At 50.1% G+C, this 9,356-nt stretch overlaps 1 long non-coding RNA gene across 1 annotated transcript; it reads left to right on the top strand.

Annotated features, from left to right (window-relative positions):
- Nucleotides 1-6,574: 6,574 nt before the first annotated feature.
- On the top strand, nucleotides 6,575-8,562 carry LOC149521319 (uncharacterized). Its single transcript, XR_016348044.1, has 2 exons — nucleotides 6,575-6,939; nucleotides 8,131-8,562. It is a non-coding gene; the product is annotated as an uncharacterized LOC149521319 (long non-coding RNA).
- The last annotated feature ends 794 nt before the right edge of the window (nucleotides 8,563-9,356 follow it).

The following is a 9,356-nucleotide window of genomic DNA, read 5'->3' as shown; positions in this document are numbered from 1 at the left end:
TGGCTGCTTGGGAGAATTTGGGAGCAAACCAATTTTGTTTTAAGGATTGCTACCATCCCCCCTTTTGCCAACGTGCGACAGTCCAGGGAGCACGGGGGCAAGGTGAGGTAGCAAGACCACTGGGGCAACAATGTGGCCATCAGAGCTGCACCACAAGTGGTCTGGGCGCAAGGTGCACCCTGCCAGTCTCTACTCCTGCTTTTCTGATTCTGGGGCTTGGTTTCGCAGGAGGGCCAGTTCTGAAAGAGACGGCGTAGGAGCTGGCGATGGTAGAAGAGAAGGGAAAAACAGCAGGTAGAGGAGCAGATTCCACTACATTCCAGACAGTACAAACTGCATAGCCTGCTACTAAAATTCTGCTAGAATTATAAAAGCAAAAAACCATCTGTGTAAAGCACGAAGTTAAGATTATTCAAGGGACTTAAATTATTCTTTCATTAAAACAACAATATTGTACACACAACCATGTTAGAAATACATATATCAAAATTAAGACACACACAAGACAAATCTGGACAGAACACAGAACACAAACTTATTATGTCATGACACAGAACTATGTTTTTTTTTTCTTCAGTTAATCTTCAGCTGATATTAGCACTTCTTGATGATCTAAAAGACAAAGAAAACATTTCTACCCCCGTTGGGGTGGCCCATTATAACTTAAAATACTGCCTAAGATCTGCTAGGGGAACTAGTTACAGCTAGTTCCTTACCACTTCCATGGGCGAGTGAGCTGTAACTTTCTGAGAACAAGAGAGCTTCATCGGTACTCGTGACCTTCCACTCTCTTGAATTACCTCTGAGTTGCTAGCCTTCCTTATCAGTGGCATGCCTCAGTTTCCCTCTTGTACTGCAGACCAGGCTTTTTTTACTGCCACAGAAACTCTTAGAACAAGGTGCTTGCTAGTTACTATTCCAGCAAGCAAAAAGGTTTTCCTTTCCTGAAAAGAATTACATGCAATGTTACAGACTTACTTATGGGGGACAGTGCTCCCCCCCTTCCAGAACAGACAGGCAGTTTGCAGACACACACGACCTTGGATCTGAAAGCAAGCCAAAAGTGCTATCATCTCAGCCTTGAACAGAAACACTGTGAAGTTTCTGGGCTTGGATTTTTTTAAACAATAATTAGGTTCCTTGGAAGACACATTTAACCCTTAGGGTGCAGGTTTTACAAATTTACAATGTATAGATTCTATTCTTTTATGTGGTTAACCAATTAAGTTTCAGTAGAATTCCTTATTTTCTCTTTAATAGATTTAACAAAGTGTTTGTAGCCAAATGTTTAACTTGACTGTTTCATTGCTAAGATGATTAAAAGAGGCTGCAAGAAAAGAGTCATTTCTTAAAGCAGGTTTGTTTGTTTGTTTTTTTCCCTCCCCCTTAGGATTTGGAGGAACACTTTCTTTAAACTGTTAAACTTATTTTAAACTTTGTGTTTTGCTTTGGATCGGGCAAGTTTGTTACAGGAGCCCGTGTTTTCAAAGGGAAGAGCTAATTCCTTTCAGTTATTTTTCATGTTTCCTCTCTACCTGTGTATGCGTTATAAAGAGGGATAGAGGGGTGATGTTGTGCCAGATTTTCCCCCCAAGCTTGGTTGATATGGGTGTGCCAACTGAGAATTTTATTTTCTTTTTTTTCCCCACTTCTTATGCATTATTTTGGCACAGAGGTGCTGCAGCAACTTTTAAGTTACCTATCTTACTGCAGGGCGGATTTTGCTTTTCTGAGCTTCACTTTTATCCATCAGGGCTTTAATTTTTCTTCTTTTCAAATTTGTTAAATGCTTACAGGTCCTTGGACCATTATGCATGTACAAGTAATATACAGGGGTGCCTTTTGGCAGTGTGTGTGGGGGTGCTTAGACTAACCCCCACCTAAACTAACTTTACACACTCCAAAGAAAGAGTCTGCCGGGTCTAGAGTGTCAGACCTTAGCAACTCATGAACTAAGGGGAGTCGTCACTCCCTCACATATCCGCTGAGTCTCGAGGTTCAGCTGACCCCCCCCTTGAGTTCAGAGCTCCCTCGTGCGAGAGCCCTGGTGCAGCTGGGATCAGCTCAAGTCTCAGACCTATACAGCGGCATTCATTCTTCACTCATTACATTCATACTCATTTTTCACACACATTTTTTTTCTCCTTTTTCACATTTTTCCTACAGTTTCCACATTTAGATGCATCTTTATTTATTGTCCAGTTCCCATGGGTTTCTATTAAGTGACGCTGCCCTAAGACACCCGGCACTTAATATCAGACTTCATTAGGATCCTATACCAGAAGGCACTTATCATAAAGGCACTGGAATTCCTGTAGACTGACCTACCCTCATTTTCTGCGTGCGCTTAATTCTGTAAGACACCGAACCAAAGTCTGCCTGCTTACACCATATTCTGCGAGTCACCGAATCAGAATCCGCCTGCTCGCTCTGCGAGTCACCGAATCAGAATTCGCCTGCTTCTTCTGCAAGTTACCGAAACAGGATTCGCCTGCTTGCTCTGCGAGTCACTGAATCAGGATCCGCCTGCTCGCTCTGCGAGTCACCGAATCAAGAATTCACCTGCTCGCACTGGTCCCCTTTTTGTTGCGAGGCACTGGACTCAAGGTCCACCTGGCTCGCAGGGGTTTCCGGCACCTGCCCCAGCCCGGCAGAACACCACGTCCTGGCGCCTGGAGACAGCCTGGCGGAATGGGGCACTATGGCCTGGGGTTAGCCTCAGAGGTCAGTACTACGCCCACAAATAACAGAGAGAGACAACAAATCTTCCCCACAGTTCCTTGTGCTGAGAGAGAGTAATGGCACCACACCAGCTTTTAGCGTCCGAACACAGAGGGTCCAGCGCATGGCTGTCTCACTAGAGACACTGGTGTGCCCTTTTGGAACTGTGACACATAAGACAGGCCTAATAGACAAAGACAGACACAGACAGACAAAAATGTTAGCCACTTCACAAAATTGAATTTCGTAGCTCCCCTTACCCTGATGGCCGGCCGTCACTCCAAATCCCAAGCCCTCACCAGGAGATTTCGTAACAGGTATCTCCTTACCTTCTATTGAGAGCTCTGAGAGGTTTGGAAGTGGAGTGCCGGTCCATCCATACAGGCAAGTGGCACGTTAGGAATCTCGGTGGAACCTCCAAATTGTCGAAGCAAAAACACGCTCCTCTGTGTTCAGGCAGCTAACAAACAGCTTTATTAATTAATAAAGCACAGCATGAGCCAAACGTGGTCACAGCAGAGCCGGGCCCAGTAAGGCTGCTAATACAATCAATCCTAGTATCTTTATACCCTTAGCCAAACAGTCTGACGTCAGGGCATCCAATTACAGAAATCCTCAATTAAATTTGGAAAAAACAAAGCCTTATCAACAAGATGGCGGACAGGTGCGAGGGAGTACATCTCCTGTCCCAACCAGCCCAATTAACACATACCAATAGCCCATCCTGTAGGCCTCTTCTCACGGGGTGACAGAAAGTTCACTCTGGTCTACGTGCTTGAGAGAAAAGCTGAAATGGTTTCTGATATACAAGATGGCTTCTAGCTAAATATGAAAATAGCTTCTACAGCTTCTATAACCACGACCTGGGTACAGATTACGGACGCAACCCGACAAGATTGGTGCTATGTCATAGTCACCCCCAAACTCGTGTACCCGGTCCTATTGGGGCGAGACTGGGCGGGCTTCCGGAAGGCGCTGAATACGTGGGGGGAAGAGGAGATCTCCGGAGGGGCAGAAGCATGCTGGGGCTCCAACGAGACGGTGACCCGGACATGGGCTCCGGGGGGGGCCAGGCGTTAGAACTCTTTGACGGAGACTTCCTCCAGGAACAACGGGAGGACCCCTCCCTACGACACGCTTGGACCTCGGCCCAAGAACCATCGGAAGAGGGGGCGCCCTGGACCGGAGGTCCAACCGGACCACACTTTGAGGTATGCGCCGACTGGTTGTACCGAGTGGAGGAAGGTAGGGAGGGGCTACCGGAAGTGAGGCAGTTGTTAGTACCAAGACGGTACCGGCCGCGGCTTATGGAGCTCGCCCACGCCAATCCCTGGGCAGGACACCTAGGGTCCGAAAAAACGGTACAGCGCCTGGTGCGCCGGTTTTATTGGCCCGGAGTATTCCAGGAGGTGCAGGAGTTTTGCGCCTCATGCCCCGAATGCCAGAAAGTGGGGCCCCGAGGAGTACCCAAGGCGCCCCTGGTGTCCCTACCAGTGGTGGGGATACCCTTCTCACAGGTGGCCATGGACATAGTGGGGCCACTTGAGAAGTCTCGCACGGGCTACCAGTACATCTTAGTGCTGTTGGACTACACAACGCGATACCCGGAGGCGGTACCTCTTCGTAATGTACACGCGGTGACATTGGCTGCCAAGCTGATGAAGATTTTTTCCCGCGTTGGGCTACCCGAGGAAATCCTAACGGACCAAGGGACTAACTTTACCTCGAAATTAATGAACGAGTTGTGTAAATTGTTACGTATTGGGCGGTTGAAAACGGCAGTCTACCACCCGCAGACGGACGGGTTGGTAGAGCATTTTAACAGGACCTTGAAAGAAATGTTACGGAAATTTGTGGAGCAGGAGCTGAGGGACTGGGACACTCTGTTGCCCGCCCTGTTGTTCGCGGTGCGGGAGGTCACGCAAGCTTCCACAGGATTTTCTCCATTCGAGTTAGTGTTCGGGAGACACCCCCGAGGGATACTAGACATTATACAGGAAAATTGGGAGGAACAAGGGACCCGAGTAAAAGGGTCCATGCAGTACATACTAGACCTACGGGAAAGATTGCACAGGTTGGGGGAGTTCGCAAAGGCTAACCTGGAACATGCGCAAGAGGTACAGGTCCGATACTATAACCGGGGGTCCCGGTTGAGGGTTTTTGAACCTGGACAGTGAGTACTGGTGTTACTCCCCACCCCGGGCTCAAAATTAGTGGCAAGGTGGCAAGGGCCCTTCGAAATTTTGGAAAGGGTGGGGGAGGTGGATTATAAGGTAAAGCTGCCCGGTAGGCGAAGAGATACCCGGGTGTATCATGTAAATCTCTTAAAAGCCTGGAAACAACGGGAGGCCCTCCTAGTTAGCCCCATACCCCCCGACCCGGAATTGGGCCCAGGGGAGGGGCCCAAACCCCCCCCCCCCGTGGCTTCCAAATAGGGGACGAGCTCACCGAAAACCAATGAGAGGACCTCAAGACGCTACTCCATACCTTCGTGGACGTCTTAACAGAAAAACCGGGGCGGACGGCTCTTATCCACCACCACATTGAAACAGAGCCCCAGAAGAAAATACGCGACCAGGTACGTCCCGTGCCCTGGCAGATGTGGGAGACAGAACGGAAAGAATTACAGAAAATGCTCCGATGGGGGGTGGTAGAGGAGTCCTTCAGTGAATGGCGCAACCCTATAGTGCTCGTCCCGAAGCCAGACGGGTCTACACGTTTTTGCATTGACTTCCGCAAGGTTAACGCTCTTTCGCGGTTCGATGCCTACCCCATGCCACAGGTGGACGAGCTGTTAGACCGGCTTGGGGGAGCCCGGTATCTATCTATCCTCGATCTGACCCGCCGGTATTGGCAGATCCCCCTCTCACCGACTTCCCAGGAGAAAACGGCCTTTTCAACCCCTTTTGGTTTGAACCACTTTACCCAGATGCCATTTGGCCTCCACGGGGCCGCTGCCACATTTCAACGCCTCATGGATCGGGTACTAAGGGAACAAGGCCGGTGGGCAGCCACCTATATTGATGATATAGTCGTATACAGCCAAACCTGGGAAGAACACTTACAGCACGTAGAAGCCGTCCTCCGAGCCCTTCGAGAGGCCGAGCTTACCGCAAACCCCCGAAAGTGTCGATTTGGGGAGAAGGAGGTAGCATACTTGGGCTACATCGTAGGCCGGGGGCGATTACGCCCACTGGTGGAAAAAGTAGAGGCCCTTCGGAACCATCGTACACCGACAACCAAAAAACAGGTGCACCAGTTTCTGGGACTGGCGGGGTATTACCGCCGATTTGTACCAAACTTTGCAACTATAGCCGCACCTTTAACGGACCTAACCCAAGTCACGATGCCCCAAAAAGTGTGTTGGATGCCAGAATGCGAAAGATCGTTCCAGGGGTTGAAGGAGAGTCTTAGCCGGGCTCCCGTGTTAGCCCAACCCGATTTTAACCGTACTTTTACTGTCCAAACAGATGCCTCGGGGACGGGGATCGGAGTGGTCCTGTCCCAGGGGGACGGAGAAGAAGAGCACCCAGTCATTTACATCAGCCGGAAATTATTTCCCCGCGAACGCCAATATTCGACCATCGAGAAGGAGGCGCTAGCCGTAAAATGGGCGCTAGATATGTTAAGGTATTATCTCCTAGGAGACTGGTTCCGCGTAATCACCGACCACGCCCCCCCTGCGTTGGCTACAGACCATGAAGGACTCTAACGCCTGAGTGATGCGATGGTATCTGGCCCTGCAGCCCTACGCTTTCGAGGTGGCACACCAACCCGGCTCGCAACATCAAAACGCGGACTTCTACTCCTGGCAGTATGAGAACGAACAAGGGGAAGAAGGAAGTAAGTTAAAAGGGGGGGTGTGTGACGGGACGCGCCCACCCGACACAGGGAGCAACCCCGGCAGGCCCTGCTTAGCTGGCGGCTGCAGGAAAGCTGGCGGTGTCCCGGCTGTTTAGCCGCTGCCCAGCGGGCGCTGGCCGATGACGTTATGCTCGGCGCCCGCAAGAAGCGGCTGGGACACCAGGGTGGTTGCCGCGGCAACGCGGGGCCAGGCTGACGCCAGAGGCAGGGCTTCTGGGGCACGGCCAGGGTTGCCAACCCGGCACGAATATAAAAAGGCGCCGGCACCGGACCAGAGGAGGGGGGAGCGGCAGGAGCAAGGAGCGGCAGGAGCAAGGAGCAGCAGGCGCCCGCTCGCCAGGACCCCAGCACATAGTAAGAGACGCGACACCCCCCGCGTGGTGGATGGCAGGACCATGCCGAGAGGGGCGAGGAAGGAGGTGGCCCAGGGCAGAGCCCGGAGATGGCTGGTGTGCTGGCGAGTTACGGTTTTAAACCCCGCCAGCCGGACCGGATCTAGTGGGATCCGAGTCCTTAGGGCCCTGGGCTGGAGCCGGTGACAGGGGGTGGGCCCAGGCCCCCCTTCCCCGCCCTTCCCCCCAGAAGGGCTGGGATAGATAAAAGGGAGCGTTCCGGGGAGAAAGCCACGGGGGCATAGTCACGCTGGTACGGACGACGCGCGTGGAGCGTCACACCTACATAGAAAACTTGTAGAAAACTGAGTATATTGCTCCACCCCTCCCCCATCTAACTCACCTGGCCAGTGAAGTTAAGGGCAGCAACTAGTTGATAACAGCAAGACGGGGGGGGGGGGGGGGAGAGAGAGAGAGAGAGAGAGAGAGAGTGTGTGTGTGCGCGCGCATGAGTGACATGTCATATTGATTATTCTATGTGTGATCAATGTGAAAGTAGAAAGAATCATACTGTAAGAGAAAGATGAATTGTGCTGTAATAATTGAATAAATTGAAGGAATTCTGTTTGTCTTTTAAGAGGAAGAAGAAAAGTATGTTAATGTTGATTGTAGGTATGCAGATCAAGGTGCTAGCCAGATGGGCCTAAGTTTAACAGGAAAAGGAACATTAGGTGTTAGGAAGAAAGCAATTCCAGATAATCAGGGAGATATGGACAGGAGATTGCTGTGTGCTTGATATTGAAATGAAGATACTTAACCACACTACTAATGTGAAGTTTTGCCCCTCTTTTGATCCTGTTAACTTGGCCTTTTGACTGTATAAATCAAGGGGTTTGAACCTTGTTTGAGGCTCACATTTTCTGGATGCATTTTAGCAGAGCTTTGCTGAAATAAACAGAGCAGTCTGACAAATCTGTGAGTCCTGTCTGACTTTGACATCAATAAATATGGCATGTTGCCTTATCCCTCTGAAAAAGAGCCCGAGTACTTCTTTTAAGTACAACACTGTGACTTTTGTAGCTCCTGTTTTCAAGTTTTTCCACCACAAGCCAGAGGGCCTTTTCTCAGGGACCCATGCCACGCTCGCAAGCGTCTGTGCGGCCCTCCCTCGATACTTACCTTGAGCCAATTGCTATTTGCTCTTCTTCCACAGATCGCTGTCTGGTTTCCATCTGCCGGCAGGGTATCGGCGGGTGGCTCCTTTCGGTCTCTGCCACCAGGTGGCCAGCCTCTCATCTACCCCAAGTCTACAGGGACCGAAAGAGAGACAGAGAACGCTTAGGCGCTAGGCCACTCCAGGTGTGTGGAAAGGACAGACACATGCGTCACCTGGCTACTGCTCACTGGAGCCCAGTGTTGCCTCTAACATTTCCCCTCCAGGAGCAGACTGAGTTTGTCTCATGCTCCAAGATCGAGGTCACGTGCCCTTCTTCGGATGCCTGCCACCCACGCGAAGACATGGCTCGTCTGTGTTTTTAAAACATTCTGGAAGAAAGAGTACTAACACAAGTGAGAATTAACACGGTGCGTGACTGTAAATATTTGTTTGATATGAAGTCAAATAAAAGGAAAATTAATACTGCAACATTTTCAGTGGCCAACCTCCTCTCCTCTCCCCTCCCCTCCCTCCTCCAGCTGGCCTAGATGATCTCTCCGGGTCCGTTATGGTAAAACCCGCCCTGGGACCCTGTGCTGAGGTGACAAGTTCTTCACAAGATACTGGGTATATAAACATTCCTCCTTTAACATACACATGTATGTTTGCAGACTCCAGCCACATGAGCTGATCTTAGCTCACATGATCACTAGATACAGGCTACATCTACACTGGCATGATTTTCCGAAAATGCTTTTAACAGAAAAGTTTTCCGTTAAAAGCATTTTCGGAAAATCGCATCAAGATTGGCAGGACACTTTTCCGCAAAAGCACTTTTTGCGGAAAAGCGTCCGTGGCCGATCTAGACGCGCTTTTCCGCAAAAAAGCCCCGATCGCCATTTTCGCGATTGGGGCTTTTTTGCGGAAAAGAAATCTCTGCTGTCTACACTGGCCCTTTTGCGCAGAAGTCTTTCGGAAAAAGACTTTTGCCCGAATGGGAGCAGCATAGCATTTCCGCAAAAGCACTGACAATCTTACATGAGATCGTCAGTGCTTTTGCAGAAATTCAAGCGGACAGTGTAGACAGCTGGCAATTTTTTCCGCAAAAGCAGATGATTTTGCGGAAAAACTTGCCAGTCTAGACACAGCCACAGTGTTTTGGTCATTCTTAGGAACTAAGATTCCTAATTTCCTTTTAGCAGCTATTCCCTAGTGTTCGATTGCGCTATAGTTGTCGTTCGGTACAGAGGAGAAGAGGAACAAGGTTAGCACACTTTCCTAGT

Source organism: Pelodiscus sinensis, chromosome 29 (genome assembly GCF_052426305.1).
Source record: "Pelodiscus sinensis isolate ZL-2025 chromosome 29, ASM5242630v1, whole genome shotgun sequence".
In the NCBI taxonomy this organism is placed as follows: Eukaryota; Metazoa; Chordata; order Testudines; family Trionychidae; genus Pelodiscus; species Pelodiscus sinensis.
This window is presented reverse-complemented; position numbering and strand designations above follow the sequence as displayed.